Source organism: Cyprinus carpio, chromosome B23, assembly GCF_018340385.1.
Source record: "Cyprinus carpio isolate SPL01 chromosome B23, ASM1834038v1, whole genome shotgun sequence".
Taxonomy (NCBI): Eukaryota; Metazoa; Chordata; class Actinopteri; order Cypriniformes; family Cyprinidae; genus Cyprinus; species Cyprinus carpio.
The window spans coordinates 27,631,376-27,643,628 of record NC_056619.1 but is presented as its reverse complement, the minus strand read 5'-3'; the positions used below and the strand labels follow the sequence as shown (position 1 = coordinate 27,643,628).

At 43.1% G+C, this 12,253-nt stretch overlaps 1 long non-coding RNA gene and 1 pseudogene across 1 annotated transcript; both read right to left on the bottom strand.

The window, feature by feature from the left end:
* Positions 1–7,582: 7,582 nt before the first annotated feature.
* Positions 7,583–9,608, bottom strand: LOC122141867. The gene is made up of 3 exons (XR_006158153.1): positions 9,420–9,608; positions 9,078–9,197; positions 7,583–7,650 (listed from the first exon to the last, which is right to left on the bottom strand). It is a non-coding gene; the product is annotated as an uncharacterized LOC122141867 (long non-coding RNA).
* A 1,211-nt stretch (positions 9,609–10,819) lies between these two features.
* LOC122141904 overlaps positions 10,820–12,253 on the bottom strand; it is a 13,281-nt pseudogene continuing 11,847 nt past the window's right edge.

Here is a 12,253-nt window from a genome sequence, read left to right as displayed (position 1 = left end):
GAGAACAGCCAGATTAATCTTAGACACACTAATGTGTCAGTGTAAGTGTACACACACACACACATATACACACACACACATATACACACACGCAGACACACAAACACACACAAACAGATACACACACACACACACACTCTCTCTCTCACACACACACACACACACACACACACACTTTCAGCTCTCTCCACACACACATCTATACACACTCTCTCTACACACGCTTCACTCATGCTCCTCTCTCCCACACACACACACCCTCTCTCCTCTCTCTCCCACACACCTCTCTCTCTCTCTCCCACACACACACACACACACACACACACACACACACCTCTCTCTCCAGCTTTACACACACTACACACACACACACACACACACACACACATCTGCCATACAGCTCTCTCTCCACACACACATCCTATACCACACTCTCTCACACACACACACACACACACACACACACACCTGCCTTTGCCCACCACACACACACACACACTCTCTCACACACACACACACACACACACACACACTCTCTCTCCTCTCTCTATCTCACACACACGCACACACACACACACACACACACACTCAAACACACAGGTCCAGCGGTTTGAAAGCATCTCATGAAGCTGGGAAACACTGGCTAATATCAGTTTAACACAAAAACACTTTTATCATCCTGTGTCCCTGCAGCACAGAAGCAGTCATAAGTAGAACAGGTATATTTAGCAATAGACAATAATACATTGCAATTTTTCTCATTGCATATATATTTCTCATATTTAGATTTTTGCACCCCTCAGATTCCAGATTTTTCTAGTGTTATATTTGTATATTGATTGTATGGTGATTTCAAACGTCAGACGGACGCAGAGGGATTGTGGGATTGTCCAGACAGGGGGCGACACAGAGCTGCTCAGTATTCCACTCAGAGCCCACTGCAGAGCTGAGGAGGAGTGATGATGTCATCAGAGAGGGACGAGACACCATTCAGAGCCTCACCAGAAGACACACACACACACACACACACAATGATCTGATCCAGAGCAGAAACACAGCAGGCCCACAGAAACATCAGAGTGTGAATATAAAATTGTCATAAACTCTCACTGCTGTATGTGTGCGAGAGAGAGAGAGAGAGAGAGAGAGAGAGAGAGAGAGAGACTCTCTATCTCTTCCAGTGATGCTGGTCTGGTCGTCATGGAAACTGGCTCTGATAGCACGGTTGCATAGCAACTCACATCACCAGCAACACAAAAATGAAGATGAGAAAAACAAAACTTCAATTGATGTGTGTGTGTGTGTGTGTTTGTGTGTGTGTGTGTGTGTGTGTGTGTGTGTGTGTGTGTGTGTGTGTGTGTGTGTGTGTGTGTGTGTGTGTGTGTGTTCAGAACGGCTGCTGGTTTGATTCCTGAAGAGTGAGACTGTGATGCTTTCACTGCATTGATCTGGTTGATTGAGCGGCATGTCAGCTTCTGCCTCGACCAATCACGCGTGAGTGTGGGGTGGGGCTATCTGTTTATCTGACCAATGGAGCGCTCAGGAAGCATGTTTCAATCTTAATTGTTACAGTTGTATTTAGTGATGCTAATGATGCAGAAAAACCTGCTTTGTCAAAAGGGAACCATATGGGAGCTGTGCTGTGTGTCTGCTGGGTAATTCCAATGTGATGTTTTGCCATGATTTTTTAATATTATTATTTCGTTTTTTAATTGAGGAATTTTAAAACATTTGAAAACTTTATGGAAAATTAAGTTTGCATTTTGCTAGGGTGTTGCTATGTGGTTGCTAAGGTAGCCGGGTCAGTTGCTAGGGTGTTGCTATTTGGTTGCTAGGGTAGCGTTGCTTCCTGCAGGGTGCAGGTGGTTGCTAAGGTGTTGCTATGTGGTTGCTAGTATCTAATTTTTTATATTGTTATTCATTTTTGTTCGTTGCTAAGGTACCCAGGTCGGTTGCTAGGTTGTTGCTACACAGTTGTTAGGGTACTCTGGGCAGTTGCTAGGGTGTTGCTATGTGGTTGCTAGGGTACCTGGGGGTGGTTGCTAAGGTGTTGCTATGTGGTTGCTAGGAATTTTTCGGGGGGTGGTTGCTAGGTGTTGCTATGCGTTGCTAAGGTACCCAGGGGTCGGTTGCTAGGTTGTTGCTACTACACAGTTGTTAGGGTACTCTGGGCAGTTGCTAGGGTGTTGCTATGTGGTTGCTAGGGTACCTGGGGCAGTTGCTAGGGTGGTTCGCGTGGCTATCGGTTTCTAAGGTACCGGGTCAGTTGCTAGGGTGTTTTCTGTGTGGTTGCTAGAATTTACCTGGGGCAGTTGCTAGGGTGTAGCTATACAGTTGCTAAGGTACCTGGATCAGTTGCTACTGCAGGATGTGTTTCTATCATGCGAGTTTGCTTGCTTGCTAACAGGGGTACATGGGGGGAAGGTTGACTAAGGTGCTGCTATGTGGTTTGCAGGAGATCTCAGGAGCGTATGCCCATAAAGTGAAAACCCGAGACATGAGGCACACAGCGAGAAACCACACGGACAAACGTGAAGATGGAGCAGCTTAAACTAAAGCTGTGGAAGTTTTAGTGGAGATTCAGTTATTGGAAAATGTCCCAAGAAGAACAACAAAACTTCGGGCCAGATTCAGTAACAGCTTGTGCCAGTGCAAACCAGAGTTCAGATCCCTGACCATGCTCATATCATATATATATTTATATAGAACATGCTTTTTAAATTGTCTGAAAGCAAGTTTTCGACTCAGTGACCAACTGAACATGGCTTGGTTTGGTTGTGTGAACTGTGCTTCATCCATCCGCTACACTACTGATGATATGAAATTGACCTTTTTAGCAAAATCTCTTGAATGTGATCATAGCTCCCTCTGAAATCCTCACGGCTGTGATGTCACTAGCAAAGCTGCGAATATAACTATGCACAAATTAGACTATCACATAAAACATCTGCAAATAAAGCACTGTTTCCATGCCCGCGTGTTTGAGAATACAATCACTTTCTAAGAAACTGGCACAAAGTATCCATAATAAAAATGAAAGTTGCTGCATACAGTGAAGCCCGTGGCTCTTCTTTTCTACGTTATAAATGACGCAATAACAAGCGCTGCGGCGGCATCATGTGTTCAGATGCCTGTTGTATGAGAGGTGATCATAATCAGATCATTTGGATGACAGATTTTGACTGGTTAGTTCAGTAATCCAGTCACGTGATGCTTTTGATGCACATAAAGGAATTTATTCAGTAATTGTGTCTCCATTGTAGTTTATGCACATGTTTTCTTACTGGGATTTTTTTTTTAATCTGTATTATGTTTTCTTTATGCACATTTTTTGAACATTCGCACATCTTTGCGTGTCTAACCAGCGTTTTTTTTTTTTTTTTTCTATAGCTCATGATAAAAATTCACATAAAAAAATATGTGGATGGAAAAAATAGCTAAATGCGGTGTGAACACACAAACATTGTCACAAGATTCTTCTGAATGTCTGTCAGTAGTTCTTCAGGCGGAAGCTGACCCTAACTAGGACTGTGTTTCCTCTGAATTCTGATTCGATTCCCAGTTTTGATTCCAATGTGGTTTAAAATGTATGAAGTCAAATGTAAGATTTCACAAATATTTATTTTGTGTCTCTTTTTGCAAAACATTTAATTGCTGCTGAATAAAATCAGCCAGCTGCATAAAAACTGGAGTCGATTAAGAGCTGTTTGTGTGGATAATAGAGCAGATTCTGGATAAACGGAGGTTTTGTTCTCTCACAATTCTAAAGAAAGAATATTAGACAACTAAACAAAATCTCATGTAATTTATGAATGATTTAACGACTCACTGAAGATTCATTACTGGAAGAATCAGTGTTTTTTTGAATGAATCTCTTCAGTGAATGATTCAGACAAGACAAAATACATTTTAACAGCTCATTTTTTGCCAGCAAAAAAAGATGTGCACACAGAAATTGATAAGAGGAACTGAAATTTTAATTTTACATCAAGTATCCAATTCCTGACCTTCAGTATCTGATTCTGGAGCTGGAATTGATTTTTGATTCCCACCCCTGTAACCACACACACACACACACACACACACACACACACACACACACACACACACACACACACTAACTAGCCTAATCTTGAGCTCTTGGTAAAATCTTAAGTTCCCCCTGAAGAAAACACTATTTACGATAAACATATTAATATTCGTCTAATTATGCTAATGCACCCTATAGAACATCAACCTACTTGTAAACAACTCCGTTAACGAAAACACGTCGTGTCGTGTGACTGTCATCTATGACCATGCTCGCGACTCCAGGCACACACCACACACAACCAGCCTGCACAGCCATCAACAAAACACCACAGGTGTAATCATCAGCAGCAGGCACGAACAGCACTACACGGTGATCGAACTGTGACACACAACACTACGACTTGTTTTAGTTGAGATAACCATGTTTTGCTTAATGAAGCAGAGCGAGAACTAAACGCACAAGACTCCCGTCACGGCGTTATAAAGTGAGACGATGGGCAGCGCTCGACGACGGGCTGGCGCTGAGAAGCGCATGCGTGGGAACGCTGCGGTTATTTAGAAAGAACGCTCGGCGCGCACACAACACACTCAGCTCACCACGACGCGCGCGCAGCGCCGCGGGCCTGCAGCGGTCCTTAACCTTAGTGGGTCAACTATTAGCACAGGGGCAGTCCATGTCAGGACTGAGGGGCGACAGAGAGCAAGCTCGCCCCCCCACCCTCCCCGCTCCCTCCCTCCGCCGCTCCAGCCTCCGTTCTGGTTCGCTCGCTCAGCGCTCTCTCTCCGTTCGCACAGCTCGCAGGTGCGCGGAGTGGAAGGGACAAGACGAGGTGTGTGGGTGGGCGAGAACAACAGGGGAGCGGAGCACGCGCGTGGGGGGGGCAAAACACCATGCGCGACACCTGGCAAGGAGAGGCGGTGTGGGTGACGTACTGTTGCACACCGTGGCAGCCAACTGTTGTTGTTGGCTCTTAGCACCACGTGTAGAGCAGAGTATGCCCAATGTGAGACTGCGAGAGGGCTGTTGCTATGTGGTGCAGCTAGTGTGGCGACTGATGTGCGCAGGGTCAAAAGTTGACACGATTAGAAAAACAGGTTACAAAGGGATCCGTTTATTCTGTAGGATGCCACTCTAAAGGCCCGTTTTATAGTTTTCCGCGGTCATCAAGTCCGGTGAGTGGACTACCTGCATTACCACGAAATACTTGCTGATCGAGCGCAACAAAACATGGTGTGAAATGCAAAAAACCATTTCCCAGAAAATTTACTGGCACATACTGGCTTGTCTTCTGTAAGTGGTTTTCCGCCCCCCCCCTCGACGGACGTGTACAGGTTCGAGTAGCAGCAGGGCTCTGTCTCACAGCCTGCGCATGTTGCAGGTTGTGCTTTTTGAGGGCTAGCTGCAGGCCCACTCCGTGGCGTCTATGGATTGCCGCTCAGGAGCCTCCGCGCAGCACATCTAGCTGATCAAACTAGATTTGTGCGGACAAACGCGCTCAGGAGCCGGACACTTAGTGCGGACTCGGTGGTAGTGCGGGGGGGGGAAGGATATAACCAAGGCTTTTAAGAGTCTTGCACACTCGGTAGGTCCGAGAATTTTTGTCTTTCCGTTTTTTGGTGTTTTTTTTTTTTTGTTTTATCTTTTTTGCCTTTCTTCACGTACCATTTGCTATCATACCAAAAGAACGGCTTCTTTCTAGCTTTCTGCTACAACGGACGAAATATTATAAACCTGGTCTATTTTTTGTTCGTCGAAGAGCTAGTTTAGAGTGTCATGCGTGTCTCGCGTTGTTTTGTGTTTATTTTTTTATAATGTGGCGAACAAATCTTTGGACGAGGATAAGGGTGTTAACAACGCTGCATTAACCTCTGTTAATTTAAAATTCATTTCAGCTACCACTTATTAGTCTCTAAAAAGTTCACAGTGAAATCAAAATGGCGCTATTCTTATTTGTGTGTTATGGAATGTACTGTATCAGTGTTTATTATGAGCATATTTGTAATTCATGTCAACCCATGTGTGTCTACTAGTCGTTTCTTTACGCCTTCCATTTTTGATCTCAAACACGTGTTTCGCTGTTTCTAGATTCAAGTTGCAAAATGACTCTAGGACAGGTCACTCTATTGCAGGTTTTTTAAATTATTGATGTCGAACTGTTACGAATACATATGGTTTTAGCCTTTTAGAGAGACCTCCTGGATTTTGTATTTACTGCGTTGGGCAGCTCATAATTACGATTTTAAGCTGCCTTTCTATCAAAGTGATAAATAAAGTGTGATTTCACAAGTCACATATCAGGAAACCAAGCACCACCCATTCAGAACTCTGACAAGTGCCTGCCCAGAGGTTCTCTTTTCACCGTCTTTCTTTTCGCCTTGTAACAGACAAAGATTACACATGACCCAATCTAACCATTTCAAGTTCTTGCTGTTTTCTTTAACCCACGCTCCAGTGGATTTCTGCGCGTTACCTGTAGGTGTATTTAAATATTGTATGCACGCGCTTATTCAGTTTAGATTAAGCAAGACCAACAGGAAGCGTCTCACTACTGTCTCAGACTTCTGACGCCCTTGTGTATTATAAATGAGATGCATGTAACGATTATAGAGATAGAAAACAGTCTTGTTTCTGCTTTTCCTCTTCTGTAACGTAATGAAAGTGGAGAACGTTCAGTGTGCAACATTCAACAGCTTGTTTTTCTGTTAATTAAGAGCATCACGCAGGTATTTGAAGTGCACTTCATCGTGTTGTGATTGCAGGAGTGACAGAAGAGAATGTGTGAATCGGGACACACTTGTTTAGGCCTTTTCTTTCCTACAATACATCTGTGTTCTGTTCTGTATGAAGATATAAAGGCCCGTTCACACCACAGCTATAACAATAATGGCACAGAAGAGCCATTAGCCAAAAGCAAATTATTCTTCCTCTGAACTGGTTTTCTTTAAAATACGGATCTTGTGTAATCCCAGGATATCTGTAATCAGAAGCACATTCAAACTGGAATATAATCTAATTTCATTCACATGTGTTTCATAAACAAACTTTTCTGGATTACAGTCCGCCATCAAAATGATAAATTAAATTATTCCAGCTGCTGTGAGAAAAGGCAATAAACGATCCTCCACCTGCAGGACCCTCACACTAAAAAAAACATTATTATAAGCTAACGTTGTGAGTCAGGCTAAAGTACGGAGGTAGTTCTGAACACTGGCTGGATATACACTTGCTCAAATATTGATTTCAGATCAATTTTAAACAAAAATTTACAGACTAAAGCTTTAACATTAACTGTAGTAATCATTATAGCTATCATTAGAGTTAATGCTATTATCATTATAGTTATGTAGTTATTGTTGTAGTTAATGTTATGGTCATAGTTATCATCACAGTTATGGTTCTTGGTGTGAACAGGCCTTTAGTGTTTTGCAGATGCTCTTGAATCATTCATTAAAATTATACTGTACTTCAACAACTTCAGCTGTGATTCACACACACACACACACACACACACACACACACACACACACCACACACACACACACACTCGCACACACTCACCAGTCCCGGTGTGAGCGTCTGATTCTCAAACACTGTCAGCTCATAAAACTCCTGAATATCTGTGGAATAAACACACACTTCACATTAAATGACCGAAAAAACTGCCTTCCAAAAGATTGGAATAATTAAGATGATTTAATGTTTCTGAAAGAAGTCTTTTCTGCTCACCCATTTATTTGCTCAAAAATACAGTAAAAAATCTGTGAAATATTATTCTAATGTAAATCAGCTGTCTTCTATGTGAATCTCTGTTAAAGTGTAATGTATTTCTGTGATTTGCAGCTGTATTTTCAGCATCATTTACTCCAGTCTTCAGTGTCACATGATCTTCATAAATCATTCTGATATGATGATTTACTGCTCAAGAAACATCTCTTAAAAAAAACAAAATTAAACAAAAAATTCAAATTGTTCTTCTACAATTACCCCATCAACTTCAGTCAGAAATCTTGGTGTAATCATTGATGACAAGCTGACCTTCAAAGACCACACTGCAAAGACTGCTCGATCTTGCAGGTCTGCATTGCACAACATCAGAAAGATCAGGCCCTTTCTAACGGAGCATGCTGCACAACTTCTTGTCCAGGCCCTGGTCATTTCTAGGCTGGACTCCAATCAAACACAATCAAACCTCTACAAATGATTCAGAATGCGACTGGTCTTCAACGAGTCCAAAAGAGCCCATGTTACTCCTCTCTTTATCTCCTTGCACTGGCTACTGGTTGCAGCTCACATCAAGTTCAAGACATTGATGTTTGCATATAGAACAGCCACAGGCTCAGCACCTGCCTACTTCCACTCACTACTACGAATCTACATCCCCTCCAGAAGTCTGAGATCTGCTAGTGAGCGATGCCTCGTGGTACCATCACAGAGAGGCTCAAAATCACTTTCCAGAACATTCTCCTTCACCGTTCCTGGCTGTTGGAATGATCTTCCCATCCCTATCCGGAACGCTGAATCCCTGACAATCTTCAGGCTTTCTAGTTTGTACTTATTTAAACAATGTCTAAAACTTGGTATTACAAGCACTTCCTGTGTCTGTTTGCCTCTTTAGGAGGAATCACTTTATGTATCCCCCAAATTGTAAGTCGCTTTGGATAAAAGCGTCTGCAAAATGACTAAATGTAAATGTAAATGTATTTTAGAGGATTACATGAACAGATCATATAAATACATCTCAGTGTGTTGTTATGATCAGTGTGTGTCTGTGTGTGAATTATAAGAGTCTTGTCTGCCAGCAGGGAATCCTGATGCTGACTGACAGCTCCATTCATCCTCAGCGACCAATCACACACTGGTTACCTGCCAAGCCCCACCTCCAGCGACCTCTTTAATCTGATGATGTCACACATGTCAATCTCCCAATGACAGATTACACACTAAATATAGAGTTCACACTGTTACTCGCCGCTGATTAGCTCTGTGTGTGAGAGAGTGTGTGTGTGTGTGTGAGTCTCTATGTGTGTGTGAGTGTGTTACTCACCCAGCAGAGCCTGAAACAGGTCACTCTGAAAGATGGTCAAGAGTCTTTCAGCACGACTCCTGAAACCTTCATCACCTGCTGATTGACAGGCTTCCATCGCCTGCAGCGCTCGCTCCGTATCTGACACACACACACACACACGTAACAGTGTGTAATGTGTGTTACTGTAACCCTGAATATTAACCCTCTCTCTCTCAGACACACACACTCTCTCTCTCTCTCAGACACACACACTCTCTCTCTCTCCCTCACACACACACACACTCTCTCTCTCTCTCCCTCTCTACTCTCACTCTGACACACACACACACACACACACAGTCAGAGCTGGACGTGTCTCACCTTCTCGTTTGAGAGGCATGTCGGCTGTCGCTCTCTCTGCTGTGTTTCGGTCTCCAGCTGTCGTTTGATCCTCTGAACTTAAACCTCTTTAGGGCTTTGAGCTCTGGCCCCACGGCCTGCTGGGAAATGTAGTTCAACCTGGCCATCTGTCAGTCAAGCCCAGTGTGAGTGTGAAGTCTCTGGCTCAGGGTTTAGCGGTGCGTCTGATCTCTCAGTGGAGCTGCAGAGGAATCACTTGTGACCGAAGGACAAACACACCTCAAGCGATGAACGGTTTGCATTATCTCAATGATTTAACAAGCGGTTGATTGGCAAGCAGTGGTTCTGAGGCAGAGCTGTTCGAATGATGGAGTCTATCATATGATATGAATATTATGTGAAAAACCATGCGACCTACAATGAGAGAGCTTACACCCTTGAAAAATCACGATATCAACTCCAAGTGGCTGATTTCTTTCAAATTTCTCTCCAGGCGTTTTGGCCCACTGGGTTTGGTTCCGACCGGCGTCCGTTAACCTATGTCTAATAGGTGCTCAAAATTCATCAGCCTATAGCAGCCATGTTTTTGGAGATACACAAAGAAGTCTATTCATAGACACTTGTGGCACTTTGGACAAAGACAGAGCATACCAATTTCCAAGTCAATAGGACAAATGGTTGCGTGGTTGTGTAATGCATTTAATGTTTTTCTCTTTGTAGGGCCAACAGTTGGCGAAGCTTCATGACTTTTTCCACATGACCTCAGACTCAGCTTTTTACATTAAGTGTCCTGGAGTCTGGCGAAGATATCATTCTGTTCATGAGTATAACAGGTTTTAATAAATATGACCCCGCCCCTTGAAGGTTGGGTTAGAATAAACAGCTTTAATACCAGTGTCCATGTGTCACTCACATATATTTCTATATCACAGGGAATCATATCTGCAGGGTGTGTGTGTGTGTTTTCTGAAAGAACAACAGACTCTGCTGCCCTCTTTCTGGTGACACCAGTCTTCAAACAGGTTGTTATAGACCTGCTAGTGTTCTAGCTTTAGAAATAAAGACTCATCTGGACCTGTCACGCAGCTATTTTTTAACCAGGGGCCGTTTGATCCTGGAATTATGGTCGTCTCCTGCTTCACAGCTGAAACTGAGTTCGTTTCATAATTGACTAATTTTACTGGCATTAAAGGAACAGTTCATCCAAAAATGAACAAATTAGCCCAGCTTTATACCATCAAGGCAAATCCATCAGGAGTTACATTGTAAACATGTCACTGGCTCTTCCAAGCGTATATGGCAGTGAATGGCTGTGATTTTTTCAATAGAAGTCCAATAAAAGCATCCATCCATCCATCACAAACTACTGCCTCACACCTGCTCCGGGAGGAGGAATACACGTTATACAGATATCTGAGGAGTCATTCAGAGTTCATGAAGTCCATACAGAATGATCCATGGAGATCTGTCGTCCACTCATATCCAGAAGCTTCAGCCGTTGAAAAACACAAACACATTCACAGAGATGAGAGCACATCAGATTTATTCACCGCATAGATCAGACATCAGATGTAGGCTTCGGTCAGCATCAGTCCTGTGTCATACAGAACTTACACCAGTCGCGGCCAAATCTGAGGTCAGAGGTCACCGCTGCAGCAAACTCGGTGATGCATAGCTTTAAAGCCCAGACAAACAGGAAGTAGTCCAGCCCCTCAGCCACCCAGGGCACATAGGAAGAAGCAAACCTTAGAGAAGCACAGCACTTTACAAAACCATGATGTTTGTGATGGAAATCAGAAGAGAATCACATGATGATTCCAACGCTTCCTGAGACTCACTTCCTGGCTGGAAGCGGGGCCTTTATGGAAGAGATAAATCTCGACCTCTGAAGTCCTGAATGAGAGCGGGCAAATTAAACATGGGATACAATTATAAATCCAGATCAGGGTAAGTGTATATACACTATATTGCCAAAAGTATTGGCACCCCTCTTCTAATGAACAGGTTTGACTAGTTTAGTAATTTATGAGAGTACAAGTCTTAATATTTAAGCATATAATGATATTCTGGGGAATATTCTGGCTTCTAATTTCATAGCAACAGTTTGGCCAGGACTCTTTTCTATTCTAACATGACAGTGTCTCTGTGTATAAGACAAGGTTCAGAAAGAAATGATTGATTGAGTCAGTGTGGAAGACACCTCTGCTGTGACTTTGAAATGAGACCTTGAGCCAGAAACTCTTCACATAAATATACCATGACTTGTACATATGCACACAATCATTTTACAGACATGTCAAGAAACTGTTTGCAGAAAAGGAAATGGAGAATACAATTTTTAAATACATGGTTAATATGTTTCCGTCTTTTGTTGCCACAGTTGTAGGAAGTTCCTTTTTCTGTTCTAAAAGGGGGGGGGTGTCCAAAAGTTTAGGCAATATAGTGCATGTATGTATGTATTAATGTAAGAGAGAGAGGAGAAGAGAGAGAGAGAGAGAGAGGATGTAGCATATGTGAGAGAGAGAGAGAGTGTGTGTGTGTGTGTGTGCGAGTGTGTCCGTGTGTGTGTGTGTGTGTGAGAGAGAGAGTGTGTCAGTGTGTGTGTGTGTGTGTGTGTGTGTGAGTGTGTGTGAGAAGAGAAGAGAGAGTGAGAGTATGTGTGAAGAGAAGAAGAGAGAGAGAGAGAGAGAGTGTGTGTATGTGTGAAGAGAAGGGGAATGTGTGTGTGTGTGTATGTATGTGTGTGTGAGAAAAGAAGAGAGAGAGAGAGAGAGTGTGAGTATGTGTGTATGTGAGAAGAATGTGTGTGTGTGTGTGTGCGAGTGTAATGTCAGTAATATCCGTGTAGTGAGAGA